At 41.1% G+C, this 17,895-nt stretch overlaps 1 protein-coding gene across 2 annotated transcripts in view; it reads right to left on the bottom strand.

The window, feature by feature from the left end:
- Positions 1–17,537, bottom strand: part of FUT8 (fucosyltransferase 8) — a 142,587-nt gene extending 125,050 nt beyond the window's left edge. Inside the window, exons 1-2 of one of the 2 annotated variants that reach the window (XM_089521673.1) lie at positions 17,236–17,537; positions 6,568–6,787 (exon numbers count right to left, since the gene is read on the bottom strand). The gene's annotated coding sequence lies outside the window, so the exon portion shown is untranslated. The remainder of the gene's footprint in view (positions 1–6,567; positions 6,788–17,235) is intronic. The other variant, XM_089521675.1, reaches the window with a different exon arrangement.
- Between the last annotated feature and the right edge of the window lie 358 nt (positions 17,538–17,895).

The following is a 17,895-nucleotide window of genomic DNA, read 5'->3' as shown; positions in this document are numbered from 1 at the left end:
TCTTTACTCCTTTTTCTTCTAAGTAAACCTGCTGTTCGTATAAAATTTTCAGCATATAGGTTGAACAAGCAGGGTGATAATATGCCGCTTTGCCTGACCCCCTTGCCAACTGGAAACTATGCTGTTTCACCATATTCTGTGCTAACAGTAGCCTCTTGCCCTAAGTACAGATTTCTCATCCAAACTATCAGATGTATTGGCACTCACATGTTACTTTAAGAGCATCACATAGCTTCTCGTGAGCGATGCAGTCACTTTGCTGTGCTGAATTTCTTTTGGAATTCCTTAATGCATTCCATTAACCATTGTATGTTTGCTGTGTAGTACCTAGTACTTCTACAATTCCTGAACTTCACTTGCATCTGTGGGATTTCTCTCTCTATAAGTGACTGGACTCTGTTTTGCAGAATCTTAAGCATAACTTGTGTGGTAAATTAATGCTATATCCCTATAGTTGCTGTAGTCTTTTGTTCCTTTTTTTTATGGATGAGAATGAATACTGAATTTTAGTCTTTGTCATGGTCCCTGATCTGATCTACACATGAGACACTTACCAAGATAAATGTTCTCAGACAAACTAGTCTTACGATATAGTTCTACCTGCAACCACTGAATGCCAGCAAATTTGGCCTATTGTAAATGTTTAGGTTCAGCCATGAGAAGAATGGTAAAATGTAGGCTTCTTCCAGATTCCATAAAATATTTTATTAAGGTCTTATAGCAATGTAAAAGAAACTAGTCTGGGGCACCCAGTGCCAACTTATAATTTATCTTCAATGTTTTTTTCTCTAGCTATACATCCTTATTAGTGGGGAAATGTTTTCGTCTGCCCACATTTCAGCCAACAATGAGTCCAATGTTCCCATATCATATTCTTAATTGCACAATTAAGATTTGCCTTCTTCAGGCTTGTCAGATTGTCTCTTGCAATGGTCTGCATCAAGTGGCCTATAAAGCTCTGCATGTGTGCAATACTATGAAAGCTGGCAGCCAATCCTTGACATCTACACTTAAAGAAAAGTCACAAAGGCAGAAATGTATCTGCCTGAATCTGAATGAGAGAAAGAAATACTATAGAGGAACACACTCCCTCAGACAGTGGTGGAATTTCCTTCCTTGGAGGTGTTTAAACAAAGGCTGGATGGCCATCTGTCGGGGATGCTTTGATTGAGAGTTCCTGCATGGCAGGGGGTTGGACTGGATGGCCCTTGTGGTCTCTTCCAACTCTAAAATTCTAGGATTCGAATACCATTACATTTAGTGATATATGGGAATTATGATTTATGAGTAACAGTAGTACAAAAAAAACATTACTAAGATTCTGTATGGTGTGGTAGAGGAGGAAGTCAATGGGGGGAGTGACACCATGAGTTATCACACTGGGTGACATCAACTCTAGTACAGTGGAACCTCGCCATACGTGCGCTCACCATACGCGGCCTTGAGCATACGCGCTCAAGCTGCGGCGCGCGTGCGGGGCGGAGTGTCCCATTCAATTGAATGGGCACGCGTGCCTGTTGCGCCCCGTGCGCGCCTGCGCCGCTGTGCCACCGCGCACAAGCCCCATTGTTTACAATGGGGCTCGAGCATAGGCGGAAATCGCCATACGCGGCGGGATCCGGAACGGATCCCCCGCGTATGGCGAGGTTCCACTCTAATGCCTCTGGTTCTGCCCCCTTCAAAAGATGTGCAAGTCAAACGTCTGTTACTGAAGGATGTATGTGTATTCTCTCCCCACACTGAGAGCAAAAATCTGAACAGTTCTCATGTTCATTACACAATGTATCTCATACTCCAGCCCAATGCAGGTTCAATTTAAAAGTTCTGTACTGAGAAGAGGTTATATATAGGAGATAAAGACATAGGGGCTGTGCACACGGCCATTAAGGCCAGCCTGGGGGCGGAATCAAGGCATGGCGTCCACATGACGGACTCCCCAACTCTGCCTCTGGCGTGGCCTGAGGCTCCATGCCACTCCACACAGTGCACAGCATCACGGCGCTCCTCTGGCGCTTCATCCACATGATGCAGCACCAAAGGAGCGCCTTAAGGCAGTGGTGCCACTGCTATCGCACCCTTGCCAGAGCAGAAAAAGGAGTCACTTTTTGGAGCTCCTTTTTGCGCTCTGGAAAGGTTAGATTGGGGCCACAGCATGCGGTTGCCACAGCCCCAATCCAGTGCAGCTGAAGGCGGCTGTAGGTCGCCCCTTAGGGGCAGTTTGCACAACCTCATAGAGAGCTATGCATCTTAAATTAGGGGGGAAAGAAATTCTTCTCTTCACTAATAATATGCTTTGAGTTTCATATTAATTTCTGTGCCAATTATTCATATTATTCATATTAACTTCTATGACATTTCATTGAGATTGTCAATACACGATATATATTTAAATCCTAATATTTATATTACCAGTAAAACATCAACAGAAGCAAAAATGAATAAAATGTTAAGCCTGTCCACTCTTTCCAAACATTTAAAATTAATAATTGCTAGTATTGTTACTTCAGGCATTTAGGACACAAAGCAATTATGTGAATATGAGGTGTACTGGGAATGACTGGACACTTGTCTTATGATCTCCAGTTATTCCTGGTGGTGCAGACCAAAGGGTTTCTTGTCCATTCAGAATGTGGTAAGATTATACTGTTAACAAGGTACATTTCTCATTAAAACTCTATCAGGTACAGAACTGATCAGACTGGGCCAGATCTAATCTTAATTAACACTAATTGATCCTAATTGGTTTGGTTTGGAGTGAAGAAAAGACAAGAAGGCAAATCACATCTAAAGTGTCCTACACATTAGGCACATTAAATAGTGGTGGTGGTGTTTATCATCACCATTATCACCATCATCACAATCACATTTTCCCCAGTCTGAATCAAACACTCTTTGAAAGAAGGGGGTGCAGGCAATTGATTGCAACTTAATCAGATTTCATATCTCTACTATTTCCTCTTCACAAAATATACCACCCCACTTCCCACTCCCAGTGTCTACCCTGTGACAGCAGTATCACAAGATATTTCCTAAGTCACACAAATCTCTGCATTAAATCATGTTAACTTAAAATTAAATATGGTGCCCTGTTCATTTAGTTTCATGCAGTCATTGCATCTACAGTATTCGTTGCTTTGTACATGTTTTGTATGTTTTGCCTTTTTTAACCCACAGAAAATGTCTTCAAAGAGACAGGATTCCCATATGGGGTCTGTTTTATGAACAGCAGCCATCACAGTGGCCTGATATTAGTCAAGTTAACACAGAAGCCTATATATTAGACCATGTTGTCTTGTTTCTTTCCTCTTGGTCATTTTTGCTTTACTCCTTCTGAGTCCACCCTCACAAATCAAAGCAACAAAGAAAACACCCATGTCATAACTAGGCAATTACCGGCTGGTTTTCACAAAATTAAAACACATCTGAGTTCAGAAAACAAAGTGAAAATTTTCAGATTTTCAAAACTTAATTTCTTAATTTGTAGAAAAGCTTCCCTGTTCAATGCCACTAATTAACTACACAACAAGTTCCACTCCTTTCTGGCCCAATTCTTTTGGGAAGACATGGTGTTGGCATGGTTTCCGCCTGCTTTCGGGGTGTGCATCATCTAAACACTACGCCCCGAACAAGAGCATACAACTGTATCATTTGGCCCATCTGTTTCGGGCCTTTGATATTTTGACCTAGAATCTGTTTCCTGCAAACAATGATCTAGGGAACCATATCCAATAGTATGATACATTTTGTGGTTTTGTGCTCTCTGTGCAGTCTCCTATGCTCCCTGAACATCTCAACTAGAAGGGACACTCCAGAAGAGTATGGGACATGGCCCTGAATGCTACAGAGTTACTGGGGATTTTCCACTAGCTGGTGTAGAATTCTGCTTATGAAAGGCTCCCACCAGATTAGAGACATAAAACTTCCAGAAAGTTTTAAGTGATGGGGAAGGGGGACATTTTAGCACCAACTAGAAAACAGTAGGCAAGGAAAATTAAATAATCAAACAATGAACAGAATACTGACAAATATAATAAAAATTATACTGAAAATATTCTAAACACAGAACTTACATATAAACAATATAGCAAGGCAGTTGCATAATTACTTAACAACATAACATATAACAAGGTCAGCAGATAATCAACAATAGTTTAACCCTCAAAGCAGAAGTCCACAATAAACAAGGAAGTCAATAGACACAATAGTCCTTTTCTGTTTGTAAAATGGCCCATCATATACAATACTCAAATCTTGTATCACTGGCGAAATGTAATTTTAAAAAAGTGTAGACTATAATGAAAAACCTTAGTAAAGCTGTAGTAAACACCTACTCCCAGAAATGTACAGTCATTTCGATCATTCTTCCTCAGCAGTTATATGAAAATAAAATTTTCTACAATTATCCATTATCAATAATGCTTAGCGGAGAATAATATTTTAATTAATATTACCTTACATATCAACAAATTATTCACATCATATCTCAAAACCATGCTTAACTAATAACTAATCATTCATATGCATACACAATATTTCCTTTATATATTGCCTCCTCCCTCCTCTCTCCCACTTACCCTGGGAAGAGTGTTTCCTTATTATTTTCTGTTTTTTCTCATGTGGAAGATTATTTTAACTGTGTCCTTTACATTGTCATACCCCCTCCTCTGCTCAATTAACCCAATCATTATTTTCCAATCACTAAGCCAAACTTCTTTCAGTTGACCAAAATAAGCCCTCCTTTTTTCCATTATAAAGTCAAACATCATATATTTTGATACATTTTGCTACCATTGATTACAGTCCCACCTTTCTTTATCCTTCCACCTATATGCAATCACTGCTTGTGCCACTATAATTAATTGCTCAGTTAAATATTTCTCCTCAGAGTGTGGTGGAGTCTTCTTCTTTGGAGGTCTTTAAGCAGAGGCTGGATGGCCCTCTATTGGGGATGCTTTGACTGTGAGTTCCTGCATGGCAGGGGGTTGGACTGGATAGCCTTTGGAGATCTCTTTCAACTCTATGATTCCTTCTGTAATTCAATATTCTTAACATTACTAGTTATATATTTTTTTATTTAATTGAATTTTTCCTTATTATTCTATTAATTTTAGTACTATTTCCTTCCAAAATCGTTGTAATTTGTAACACTTCCGCCACATAAGAGTATAGGCTCCTTTCCTCCCACACCCATGCCAACAAGCAGGTGATAAATTTTTATTGAATATATGATAGCTGTTGTGGTGTTCTATGCTGACCTTCTATTACTTTCATCTGTTGTTCTCTAACCTTATTATTTTTAATATTATTGATTTCTTGTGCCCATTGTTGGGTTTCTTTATTATTAATCTTAATGTCCTTTTCCCATACTGCTAACAGACCTTCAATAAGATTATATTGATTATCCAGGAGAATAATATTTTCAACAACTGTCTACAAATCATTGATAAAATATTCCAGACTCCAATACTGAGTAAGAATAATCTTAGAAAAAATATTACATGTAAAATACAACAGAAAGAGAATATAAACAGAGGTATCATATCCTCATCACCTCACAGATGAAGCACGCAATACTAGCATTTGTAAAGTGTGGAGGATACCCATTTTTATACAATTTACCCAGAATTTATAAACTTCTACGTCTGCCACGTTTTCAGGATCCCTTCGTGTAAGTTACTTATACTTTTGCTATTTTATTTTTAAGGAATGATCCTATATTGTTTACTACATTCATGACTATGGATATTACTGCATCTGACTTGTGCCTTAAATTAGTTTCCAAAAAGCTCAGCAACTTGATTATCCAGCCACCTTGGTTATTAAGTGATTTTGAACTAAATTCTCTTCTAATAAGCTGCAAGTCCCCAGGAAACAAAAGGAAATGACAGGTATTCAAAAAGAGACAACCTAACTATCCTCAGAACATTGACTAGTACAGGTTGATAAAGTGGATAGCAAGTAGCTATTACTACTTTCACATGAGGGGAAGAGGGAACCCACTGTCTGGGTGCAGGGGAGTCATATAAGCTGCTCCTATTCTCTTCATAAATAAATATCATGAAGAAGAAAGCAAAGACCATGGGAATTCTTGTCTTTCTTGTTGTTTTGTGCCTTCAAGTAATTTCTACTGAATAATAATAATAGGATTTATTTATATGCTGCCCAATCACTGGGAATCTACTGACAAGGTACGTGTTTTGGTGTGAAAAACTTTTCATAAATAAGCAAGTATCCATCAGACATGTGTGAGAATTTATATTAACATTCAATTTTATATGACTCAAAATGGCTAGCTTAAGACTCAATAAGATTTTCTACTATGAGAATGTGGAATTTTCTGTGTTACTACATCCAAGGTGTCATTTGTTTCCCACATTCATGTGCATAACTGAATTCAAGAGCCTACAACAAGTGGTAAGATTTTCTACGTTCTTTCATGTGGTTGGATGGATAGTTACATGCATTAGTTAGGTGTGGCTCATAATAATGACAAAGAATGTGGTTGGATGGATGGTTACATGCATTAGTTAGCTGTGGCTCATTATAGTGTCAAAGAAAGATATTTACCTCATATGATATAGTGTTTCATGGCTAGAGTTGTCTTTTTAGGAATGGCTCATTTTTTCTGTTCTTTTCCCGCACATGGCTTCAGATTACAGATTTCCAAACATTTTTAATTATCTGTGATACAGAAGTACTTGCTTTTTAGTTGATGCGCTGCAAATGTTTTGTTTTTATTTTTGGTGCATAAGTGATGGAGAAGAGGCTGAAAAACTGTAGTATTTATCTGTGAAGGAAATAGAGTATGTATGAGAGTGTATCTATGCATGTTTTGTGTGATATAGAGCTGAAGTATATGTATTTTATTTTGGTAATAGAGTATTAATTAATATTCAATTGGGTTTTAGTATTTTTCCCAGTCCAAGTCTAATGCACACTTCTGCACATGCAAGTTTGTAAAAAGAAACTAAATAAAGCAAAATGAAGTCTGTCACTCTTCCCACATGCAAACAGAAGCCATATTGATAATTCCAATTGTGCACAACAGCGTATCAACAATGTTCCACCTTCACAAGTTTGCAACTAATGCTAAATACTGTCAAATAATCAACTCTATATACCTCTGCCCTTTTTATTTAGATGAATATTGGTTAAAATGTTATATAATCATTGAAAACTAGAAACTTTAATGCTTTTCTAACAGAAGATTGGCTTCAAATTGACTTTTTATAGTCTTTTAAAATGATTGTTATTGAGATCCTCAGATAATAAACAAATAATATACCATATTTTCCAGCATATAAGACGACTGGGCGTATATGACGACCCCCAACTTTTCCAGTTAAAATATAGTTTGATTTCAATATGGTAATTTTAATTAAAGTGCTTATGGCATGCAGGTACTTAGCAGGAAAACTTGTATACAAAGCCTGCTTGGATTGGTCAGCTCTCCCTGCCTGCCCAGCCCTCCCTGTCTCCAGGATTTTCTTCTAACGTATTTATACAGCGCCACCCTTGCTGCTTTCATACAGTCACCACATACGGAGGGTATGTGGCCGCAGCCATTTTTGAGCCCCCCCCCCACCATATGCGGTGACCACAGATTCTCCAGTCCGGCTCGGAAGTTTCAGCACCCGCCCTATAAGAGACACCCGGCGGATAAGACAACCCCTGACTTTTGAGAAGATTTTCCTGGGTTAAAAAGTAGTCTTATACGCCAGAAAATACAGTAAGTTGCCGAATGCAATATATTTCCTCATCTATGACTTACATTTAAGAATGCCTATATGCTTCCTTGATTTAGGAAGCTGACAGAAAACAGAAAGGGCTATGCTAGTTCAGCAGACCAATGGCCTATTTTGGCCAGCATTTCCTTTGCATAGTACCCAACAAGATGCCTATAGGAATTGCACAGAAGGGCTTCAATGTAATAGCAACTTCCCATGTTATCCCCAGCATCTGGCATGTTGGATGTAATATTTAGCCATCATGACCAATAACCACTGATAGCTTTATCCTCCATTATGCTGTCCAATTCCCATTTAAAGCAATCTTTGATGGTGGCCATCATTACATCTTCTCCTTAGCCACTTTCTCCACACCACAAATATTATGGTCAGTGGTCTGGATGTAGTATGTCCCCTGTTCAACCCTTTCCATTTCTAAGCAGGGCTATGAAAGACTTCTGTAACTGTAAGGCTTGTTTACATTCTTTTTTACACCTTTGTCTATCAGTAGAAGGCGATACAAAGAGGGAACCATCCTAGCCTCCAGCTGAGGAATCTCATTTGTCCTCACCAAGTGTGCCTGTTCCAGTGGTGGGAAACAGAGTAAGAAGGGACCACAAAAGCAATCTAGGCCAACCCCCCACCATGCAGAAATGTACAGCTAAAGTACCCCTGAGAGATGGCCATCCAAGTTTTGTTTAAAAAACTCAAATGAAAGAAAGATTGCCACTTGCTAAGGAAGTCTCTTTCACTGTTGATCAGCAATTACTGTCAGGAAGTTCTCCCTATTGTTTAGAATCTCTTTTTTGTCATTTTAATCCACTAGTATCCTATCTTAGCCTCTCAATGGGTGAAAAACAAGCTAGCACCATCTTGCACTTGTCATTCCTTCAGATTTTTAAAGATGGTTATCATATTACCCCCTCAGCCTTAGCTTCTCCAAGCTAAACATATCCAGCTGCCTAGACTGCTTTCCAGACCTTCAGTCATCACTACCATCCTCCTCTGGACACTTTCCAGCTTGTTGATATCCTTCTTTGTGCCCAGAACTAGACTCAGTATTTCAGGTAAGGGCTGGCCAAAGGAAAAATGGCACTATTGTGAGAGAGTTGGTTCAGAATGGTATCCTAAAGCTAGAGTACATTGACACAAATGGCTGATGTTTTGACAAAAGCACTTTCTGGAGAAAGACATGAACAACTTTCTTATGCAATTGGTATGGTTCCTTAACACCACAAAAACACAAATGTTAACACATAGTGTTGTTGCACATCTGTGCATTTTGCAATTTAGGAACACACAATACATTTTCAAAATCTTCCCCAAAACTTGAGACATGTACAACTATTAGTTCCCTTGGTCTGGCCACTAATACTTCTGTCCAGAACTATACTAGTTTTTTGCTTACCACATCACACTGTTGATTCACATTCAGCTTGTGGTTTACTAAGATCCTTAGATTCTTTTCCTGTGTACTGTTACAAAGCCAGGTATCACCCAAAGACAGGTGCCTCTGATTTTTCCCACCTGCTGAAATTAATTTTGATAGCTTTGGGCCAGCCCTCTGATATGTTAAGATCATTTTGAATTATGATTCTGTCTTCTAGGATATTAGCTACCCTTTCATGTCATCTGCAGTTTACTGACTATGACACTAGATGGCTATTCCATCATCCTATTTGTTTATAAAGATGTTAAACAATGTTGGGCTGGGATAGAACCCTGTAGCACTACACCAGTCATTCTCTTTAGAATGCAAAGGAACCATTGGTTGGTATTCATTGGGTTTTGTGAATCAACCAGTTAGAATTCCACCTAAGAGTAACATTTTCTCACCCATATTTTACCAGCCTGTATGCAAAAATATCAGGAGGACCCTGTGAAACGCCTGACTGAAATCAAGATACACTACATCTAAAGCATTCTGCTGATCTACCAATCTTGTAACTCTCAAAAAGAGAGAAAATAATAATCTGACATGACTTGTTTTGGGGAAATTTATGCTGGCTATTAGCAATCAAAGCAAGGTTAAGAGAAACCACGCCCTTGAGGATTGTAAAAGTCAGCAGGCTCCTATGTGGAGATAACAATCTTTCAAATATACGTATATAGTGGTGTGTGTGTGTGTGTGTGTGTCTGAATGATAAAGATAAATGGATAGAGGTGTATGTGTGTTTGTCTAAGTCGTCTCTCCTGATTCAGGGATTTAAAGTTTGCAGATGGCAAGCAGGGAGGGACAAAATGGTGTGCACGCCTAAGGCACACACAAGCACTGGTGCTTTCCCAGATTTGCAGGGGGGGGGGTTTAGTCCAAAATAGATCCAGAACAGATCCCGCACAAATTGGGAGGGACGACTCTGTGTGTGTGTATTGCTTAAAAAGCAATACAGTATATATTTCTTCTTGAAGACATCTGAAACCCCTTGGTCACTATAGGGTTACTACAGCTGGAAACATTCAACAAAATAATTTCTAAAAGTTGCTTCTAATCCCATGAAAAGTCTCCATACGTGCAGAAAGCCCTGCCACTTGTTTCCTCATCCTGAATTTGCCCCCAACAGCCATACATTGAGCATGAGTATCTATGAAACCTAGCCATGTAATCTTCACCAGAAGCTGGATCCTGACTGCACATGATTCCAACTCAGGTAAAACAGTGGCGTCACTTGGAGAATGCAGGGGAATACAGTCCACACCTAAGGGGAGTGGGGGTGAGAGCACTAGTCCTCAAACACCTATCTTTTGACAGAAATGGCCTGTGGCATTCACCTGCTTCCTTTTGAAATGCTTTAGGAGATGGTTGGAGTGGGGTGAAGCTTAATGGGAAGAGAAAGGAGAGGCCCCAGAATTTTTAAAAATTTTGACATTTTTAAGTTTTCTTTTAAATTTTCTTTAAAAACATCACATTTTAATCAAATCTTCTTCACTATGAATACGTGAATACATTTAGGTTGTGACTATGATATTGTAATTTGAAAGTATAATTTTAATTTTGCTAGTTGTTTTTGTCACATCTATTAGTATTACACTCAGTGGTATATGGGGCTTACAATTTACAGGTAACATTAGTGCAAAAAGCATTACTAAGGATTTTGTATGGTGGGTGTGAAATGGGAGGTAGGCAAGGGGGGGTGATACCATGAGTTACCGCACCACGTGACACCAACCCAATGACACTACTGAGGTAGAAGCATATAGAGCGAATTCACATTGGCATGGATGTTGGAGATAGAACTAGAAAAGCCATGAAATAACATCAGCAGCCTGAGTGGCTATTGCTCCTATTGAATGACATACATGCTTAATATGTAAAAGGAACTGCTTCTACATACTGTATGTACCTGAGGAGTCATGCTCTCCACTTTGAACAATGTCCACAGAGCACTAAAGAACCAAAACTGCTTAAGACTGCTCTGGAAACATACTATGGAGTAGAGCGCCATAGTAGAAGCCATCACAAAAGTCATTGTGTTTTGGAGTTCTTAAATCCCAAGGGATGAGATAGGGGCCACAAAAGGGAAAAGGCAGAGAAAGGAGATTAGAAAAGTAGGTAACAATCCACACACTACACATATGACTTTTCTGTAAAAGTGGCCTTAACTGCCTCAAGAGGGTTTCAGCACCTACTGCTACATTCCCTATCATTCCCCTCTAGTATGTGGTTCACTATGAACTCACAAATAGATATACAGTACCTAGTTATGGAAATACAATGGTCCTAGACTGAAAACTAATCAGAAGAATGACAACGTAAGTGAAAGATATTTATTCTAAGGCAAGGATATGGAATAACAACATTAAGTCTATTAATGGGCACAGCAATAAAGAAAGTCTTAATGAACTGGTTGTAACCCATGTGCCTCACACTACCTACCCTTGTTCTAGGGTTTCTTCAGAGAACATAGTACAAAACAATTATCTTAATAGGTGAAGTTTATCTAAGGCACTCCTATGGTACAGAATAATTCTACATAGGTTTGCTCTGATGTAAGCAGCATTAAACGGCCGAACAGGCGGCCTAAAAAAGCCAGCTTCCGGGTGGCTTGGAGGCATGGTGTTTTGACACTGCATGCCCTGAAGACACCAAGCCAACCAGATGGGAGTGGCTTCGAGCTGCTCCGGGTGGCCCTTTACCAACCCAAAAAGGGACAGATCTTTTCCGCTCTTATTTGGGTGGATTGGGGCCGTTTGCCACGGCTCTGGGGTGACCAGCTCTGGGATGGTCCCCATCTGCTCTTTTTGGGCAATCTGTTTCACCCCTAAATTCAATAGGCCTTATTCTCAGGTAAGTGTGTGTGTGTGTGTGTGTGTGTGTGTGTGTAGAACTGCAGCCTTTGTATTATAGTTTAGGAGTCTATTGCTTAAGATTTCCAAATCATAATAGGTATGACTAGATTTGGCAAATTCTGACTGTTTTCAGCTTGGAAAAATGGCCTTTTGAAAAGGCAGAGTTGTTTGCTGAAAATATTATTATTAGCCTTTATTTATAAAGCGCTGTAAATTTACACAGCGCTGTACATACAATCTTTTTAATTGGACAGTTCCCTGCCCTCAGGTTTACAATCTAAAAAGACACGACACAAAAGGAGAAGGGAGTGGTGGAGAGGAAGGGGATGAGGGCCAGCAGTTCTTCTCTACCTCCGAGGCCTGGATCAGGCCTTTGCACTAGTTTGCCATCAGATTTTCTTGCCTCGTCTTCACCCAGTCCACTCTCTTCATTAAAAATCTATTTTCATCCAAAAATATTTTGGATATTTTATCCAGCTTTTAGGATAGACTTTCTCAAAATTCAAGAGAAATATAAGACCCCTCAATTTGTATGTTGACGGGGGAGGGGGGGGCTCTCAGTGAGCCATTGTTGAAGACAATTTTGTTGCCAACATCACTTTTAGTTGTAATGTCTATGAACAAAATTACAGTTAAGTACAGCATACAGAACTATAATGTCCATACACATCACAACTAAAAGGGTCTAAACATCGTAAAGGCACCAGATCCCGGTACTGTAGGCTATACTTCTGAGGAAGGAACTGGCAAAACCACCTGTGACTATTCTTTGCCTATGAAAACCCTATGGAATTCATGGGGTTGCCATAAATCATTGAAGGTACATACCCACAATGTATGGAATAACATTAAGAAACAGAAAAGTGTTGCATGGTAGCATTCAAGATGACTCTTTAGCCAGACAACAAATTATACCAATTACTGAGAGAGAGAAGCCACTACACAAACACATAATTCTATGATATCACTGTCTTTCAATGAAAGCTGATAAGAAAAACTGAAAGGAAAACTCATCCAAAAACCAAAGACCAAAATTAAAGTAATATGGAACAAAACAAAAAGCAGCAGTTTGGATTCAGTCCTAAATTTTACCCATTGCTGAAATACTTTAAGCAGATCCATTAGGCTCTGTGTCGCTTATACTGAGTTCAGTGAAAATAACAGTAGAAGCCTACGCCTGCCTTGTCTACCTGTAAGTCCCACAGTGTTCAATAGGAATCACTCCCTAATAGGTGTGTTTATAATCAGCATAAGCCCAAGTACTATAATGAATCAAACTGAAAAATCTGTTCAAGGAAACTAGAAACAGTCCTGTAATGTTTGAAAGATTCTAACATAAATTTAAGCTTTGTTTTGCTTTGGCACTAGCTCCCCCTCTAGACCAACTTAACACTGTAATTACTTTTTCCATTATAAATATACAGCTGAATAAGCTGCAGATTTAAATATATTTTGAAACCTTCAGTTGGTGTGAAACCAGTTTCTAGAAATGACAATAAGGAGTTTAAGGATATTATTTGTACTGTCCATATCTAAGAACAGTCAAATCTATTCCACTTGCCAAAGTGCTGACACTCATTTTATGTCTGTTTTAACAGTAAACACTACCTTCAGACTGAAGAAACTTCTATTGTACATACATGAAACTGCTAATCTGTAGCCTTAAAAACATCATAACCAATTAAAGTTAGATTAAGTAGCCAACAAATACTCCATGCTTTTTTACTACACTCAAGTTGTTATTACAAATACACAACCTATTGAGCTAATTTTAGCTACTCACTCATCTATGCTATATTTCCCTTCACCTCTCTGTGTAAATAAAATGTAAATAGTCTATGTAAATAAAAAGTATGGAGTCTGACCACAACGTCCCCACTAGAATTCTGTCTTTTTAGCAACTACTAGTGGTTCTGTCTCCTAGAAAACTACATTTCTGAAAATAAACCCAGTTTTTACATGTCATGTGCCCATCCTAGCTACTCAGTCATTTCAAAACTGAATGTGTATATAGTATAATCGTACAGAAACAAACCTGTGTGATTAAACCAGACAAAATACAATCTAAGGGTGCAATTATACCCACATTTACCATGAGCGCACTGGAACCATGAACTAAGGTCCAAACCACATTGCAGAAATAATCCAGTTTGAGAGCACTTTAACTGCCCTGGTTCAATGCTAGGGAATTCTGGGAACTGTAGTTTTTGTGAGACATTTAGCCATCTCAAACTGGATTGTTTCTCCAATGTGTTTTGGAGCTAACTGGACCTAACTTCTTACAACATACAAGATTGTGCTATAAGCAGATATTCCTTTTGATTTGCACTATTATTTTGTTTTTATGCAAGTATGTACATCTGCACAATGCAAGGTAGTACCAAGTTAATGCACTTAAATATATATGATGACATTACTCAAAGCTAACTTCCACTATCTACTAGACTGTACCAAGCTTTTTTTCCTTCTATAAAACCATGGAAGGAAATATCTTGTGAGCAACCATGGAAAGCACTGTCCTGTTTAATAGATTTTAAAGGGGAAGTTTCTACTTATAATCTTCTCATACAAGGTAATTTTGGGAAATTATGGCAAAGCCTTTTAAGATACAGCCTTTATTAATTTTTTATTACAGTTCTGTAATGCTTACAGTTTTTAAAAATCACATACAATATTAAGATTCTTATAAGTTTGAAACAATGAAATATTTTCATAGAACCAAGTATCCAATACCGTCTTTAAGCAATGGCACAAATTATCAATTACATTCCAAGGTCAAGCCTTGGATATTTAACATCAGTTAACAAATTTCAAGCCACAGAAATACTTTTAAAGCCTAGGATCTGACAATCAAACATATACCTTCTGTTTCATTACTGACAATAACCTCACTAAAGGGCCACTCCCAGAAGTTAAACTGTGAAGTTCAGAATACGTGTCAATATTTGCAGACTTCAAGCTTTAAACAAATTATGAGAACTGTACAATACTGCAGTCGCTTCTGAAGTGAGCTTTTATTTACAAGCCATCAGACTCTGGCTGCATGTTCACAGGCAAGCAGAACAGAAAATGCAAATATATGGCTGTCTATATCGTCTGCCTGCCTATACTATCATGTCTCCCAAATATTTTGAATCAGGATCATCCTTGACTATTTGAGAAAGCATTAACAGGATACTGAAACATTCACTATTCAACATGTCTTAGTACATTCTGATGGGGCAGCATTAAATTCAAACAACTAAATGTTTAAAAAGCATCCAAGGATCACCAGCTATATAAAGCACACAGTAAGACCTGTGCGTTAGCAAGTTGACAAAACCTATATACAGTGGGTCTTTGGTATCTGCTGGGGTTTGGTTCCAGGAGCACCACCACCAACTGCCTGTGGATAGCAAAATGTGTGGATGCTCAAGTCCTATTATGTACAAAGGGGGTAGTATTGTGTCCCTTATATTTAAAAAAGCAAAATCAAGCTTTGCTTTGTGTATATATATATATACTTTGGAATATCTCCAAGCCATAGATGGGGTTGAATGTGTGGATAAAGAATCAGTGGCTATGGAGGGCCAACTGTATTACCAAGAGTCAAGCCCAGCCTTTGGGCCAATATCTTTCTGGAGAGTGTGCGTCTTTGTGGAAAGAGAGAGGAAGGGCATAACCTAATGACTGCTGAGGGATGACAGCCTGTAGAAGCATGTACACACTGGTTGCCTCTCAGCCTCAGGGGAAGGCAATCGCAAAGCCCCTCTGAAGAAACTTGCCAAGAAAACCCATGGGAGGGTAACCATAAGTCAGAAATGTCTTGAAGGAGGCACACAACAACAACACATTGACTTTGCTGTTGTTAACAGGCGTCCAGTCGATCCCCATTCATGGCAACCCTGTGGAAGAGACATCTCAAAGACCCTCTGTCCTCCATTGCTCTGCTCAGGTCCTGCAAATTCATTCCTGTGACCTCCCTGACTCAGGCTGCAGCCACACTGGAGAAATAACCTGGTTTGGTACCACTTTAATTCTTTGTCTGGCTCAAGGCTATGTAATTCTGGGAGCTGGAGTTTGTTGTGGGCCCAGAGAGGAGTGCTCTGGGTGTATGCAGTCTTCCTCTCCTTCTACTTCCCTCTATCTTTCCCTGCCTTGTTGTTTTGACATTATTGACTACCCACCCAGCTCACTTCCTGACTGAGCAGTGAAGTTTCAACCCCGCTTCTCTCTCCCTCTGGGGCAAGGAAGTGTGAAATGCTTCCCTCGGCCCTCCGACCCACACAAACACACCCTCCCCGCCACTTTGGGCCCAAGGTATTGCAAGGGTGCTCCCACCCCAAAACAGTTGGCACACCACAATCCGACTGCCCTTGGCTGCATTTGCCAGGGCCTTCCATCCATGAAGCGGGGGGGGGGGAGGTTAGCTGTGGGGGGAGTGGTAGATTAGTTCTGTGTTGGAGAAGGGAGGTTAGTTGTTGGGGGAAGTACAGCATTAGATGTGTGTAGAGAGAGGAGGGTTAGTTGTGAAGGGAGGTGCCTTAGTTGTGGGTGGGGAGGTGGGTTAGTTTTGTGTGGGAGAGGTAGGTTAGTAGGTTAGGCAGAAAGGTTAACTGGGGGAAGATAGGTTAGTCGGGGGCAGGAAGGTTAGTAGCGGGGGGGAGGTGGGTCAGTCGTGTGTGGAGAGAGAGAGGGGAGTTAGGTGGGGAAGGTGGGTTTCGTCTTGGAGAAAGTAGAGCAGTTGCGGCGGAGGGAGCTGAGTCGTGTGGGGGAAGGAGGCGGATTGTCTGGGGGAGGTGGGTTCGTGGTGGTGGAGGAGGCAGCCCGGCTGTGTGTGTGGCGAGAGGGGGCTGCAGAGGGGGCTCAGTTGTGGGGGAGAAGATGGGGGAGTGGCTGTTGTTGGGGAGGAAGAAGAGAGAGAGAGAGAGAGAGAGCGAGGCTGATGCAGAGAGAGAGGAAGGAGACGGGGCTTGGCCTCCCTTTGCCTCTTCTGCTTCCTCTCTCTCTCTCTCTCTCTCTCTCTCTCTGCATCAGCCTCAATGCCGCCGCCGCCGCCGCCGCCGCCGCCGCTTTCCCTCCCTCCCTCCCTCCCTCCCGGCCTTGGGCCTGAGGCGCCCTGGCTGCCTCCTCCCCGGGGAGCCCAGGCCCTGGACGAAGACGCCACCCGGGAAGGCCCACGGAGGACTGGAGGGAGAGCATCTTTCTCAGACACAGACACAGAAGGAGGGCCTGGCCTTACCAGCGAAGAGGGGCGATGATCCCTCGGCCGCGGCGGGTGGATGGGTGGGCGTCCTCCTCTGCTCTGGGTTCTTCTGGAGGACGGGGAACAAGAACCCACCAGCCGCTTAACGGGAGCCTCGAAGGAGACTGGCGCTGGAGCAGCAGCCTCACAGAAACAGACGGAGAGAGAGAGAGAGAGAGAGAGAGAGGAGCGGGGACAGTTAGAAGAAGAGGCGCCCGCGCGCCCACGCGCACGCGCAGAAAAGGTCTCGCGCTCCCCCTTCGGCGCGAACGAGCCACAGAGAGAGAGAGAGAGAGCGCCAGAGAAAAGGAAAAGAGAGAGAGAGAGGGAAGAGGCGAGTCAACCGGAGTCACCGGGAGGAGGAGGATGAGGAGGAGGAGGAGGGCGTGGCCTCGACGAGAGTCGCCACCAATCAGAGAGGCGCCCTGCTGAAATCTCCAAGCGGGTGGAACGTTAGCTTGGCACAATCCCAAGGAGGAGGGCAGCGGAGACGCCGGGGAGGGAAAGAGTTGACAGTGCGCATGCGCCTTAGATAGCGTTGGGGTCCCCTTCAGTCCTTCCTTCCTTCCTTCCACGGGGGAGGAGGCGGTTTGGCCCTCCGGTCCTGCCTCTTTCTGAGGCGTTTGGGTTGAGTGCTAGCGAGGCTGAGGAGGAGAG

Source organism: Sceloporus occidentalis, unplaced genomic scaffold (assembly GCF_023333645.1).
Source record: "Sceloporus occidentalis isolate IW3139 unplaced genomic scaffold, rSceOcc1.0.p SCAF_4, whole genome shotgun sequence".
In the NCBI taxonomy this organism is placed as follows: Eukaryota; Metazoa; Chordata; class Lepidosauria; order Squamata; family Phrynosomatidae; genus Sceloporus; species Sceloporus occidentalis.
Note: the sequence above shows the minus strand (reverse complement) of the source record. Positions and strands in the feature narration are given on the sequence as shown.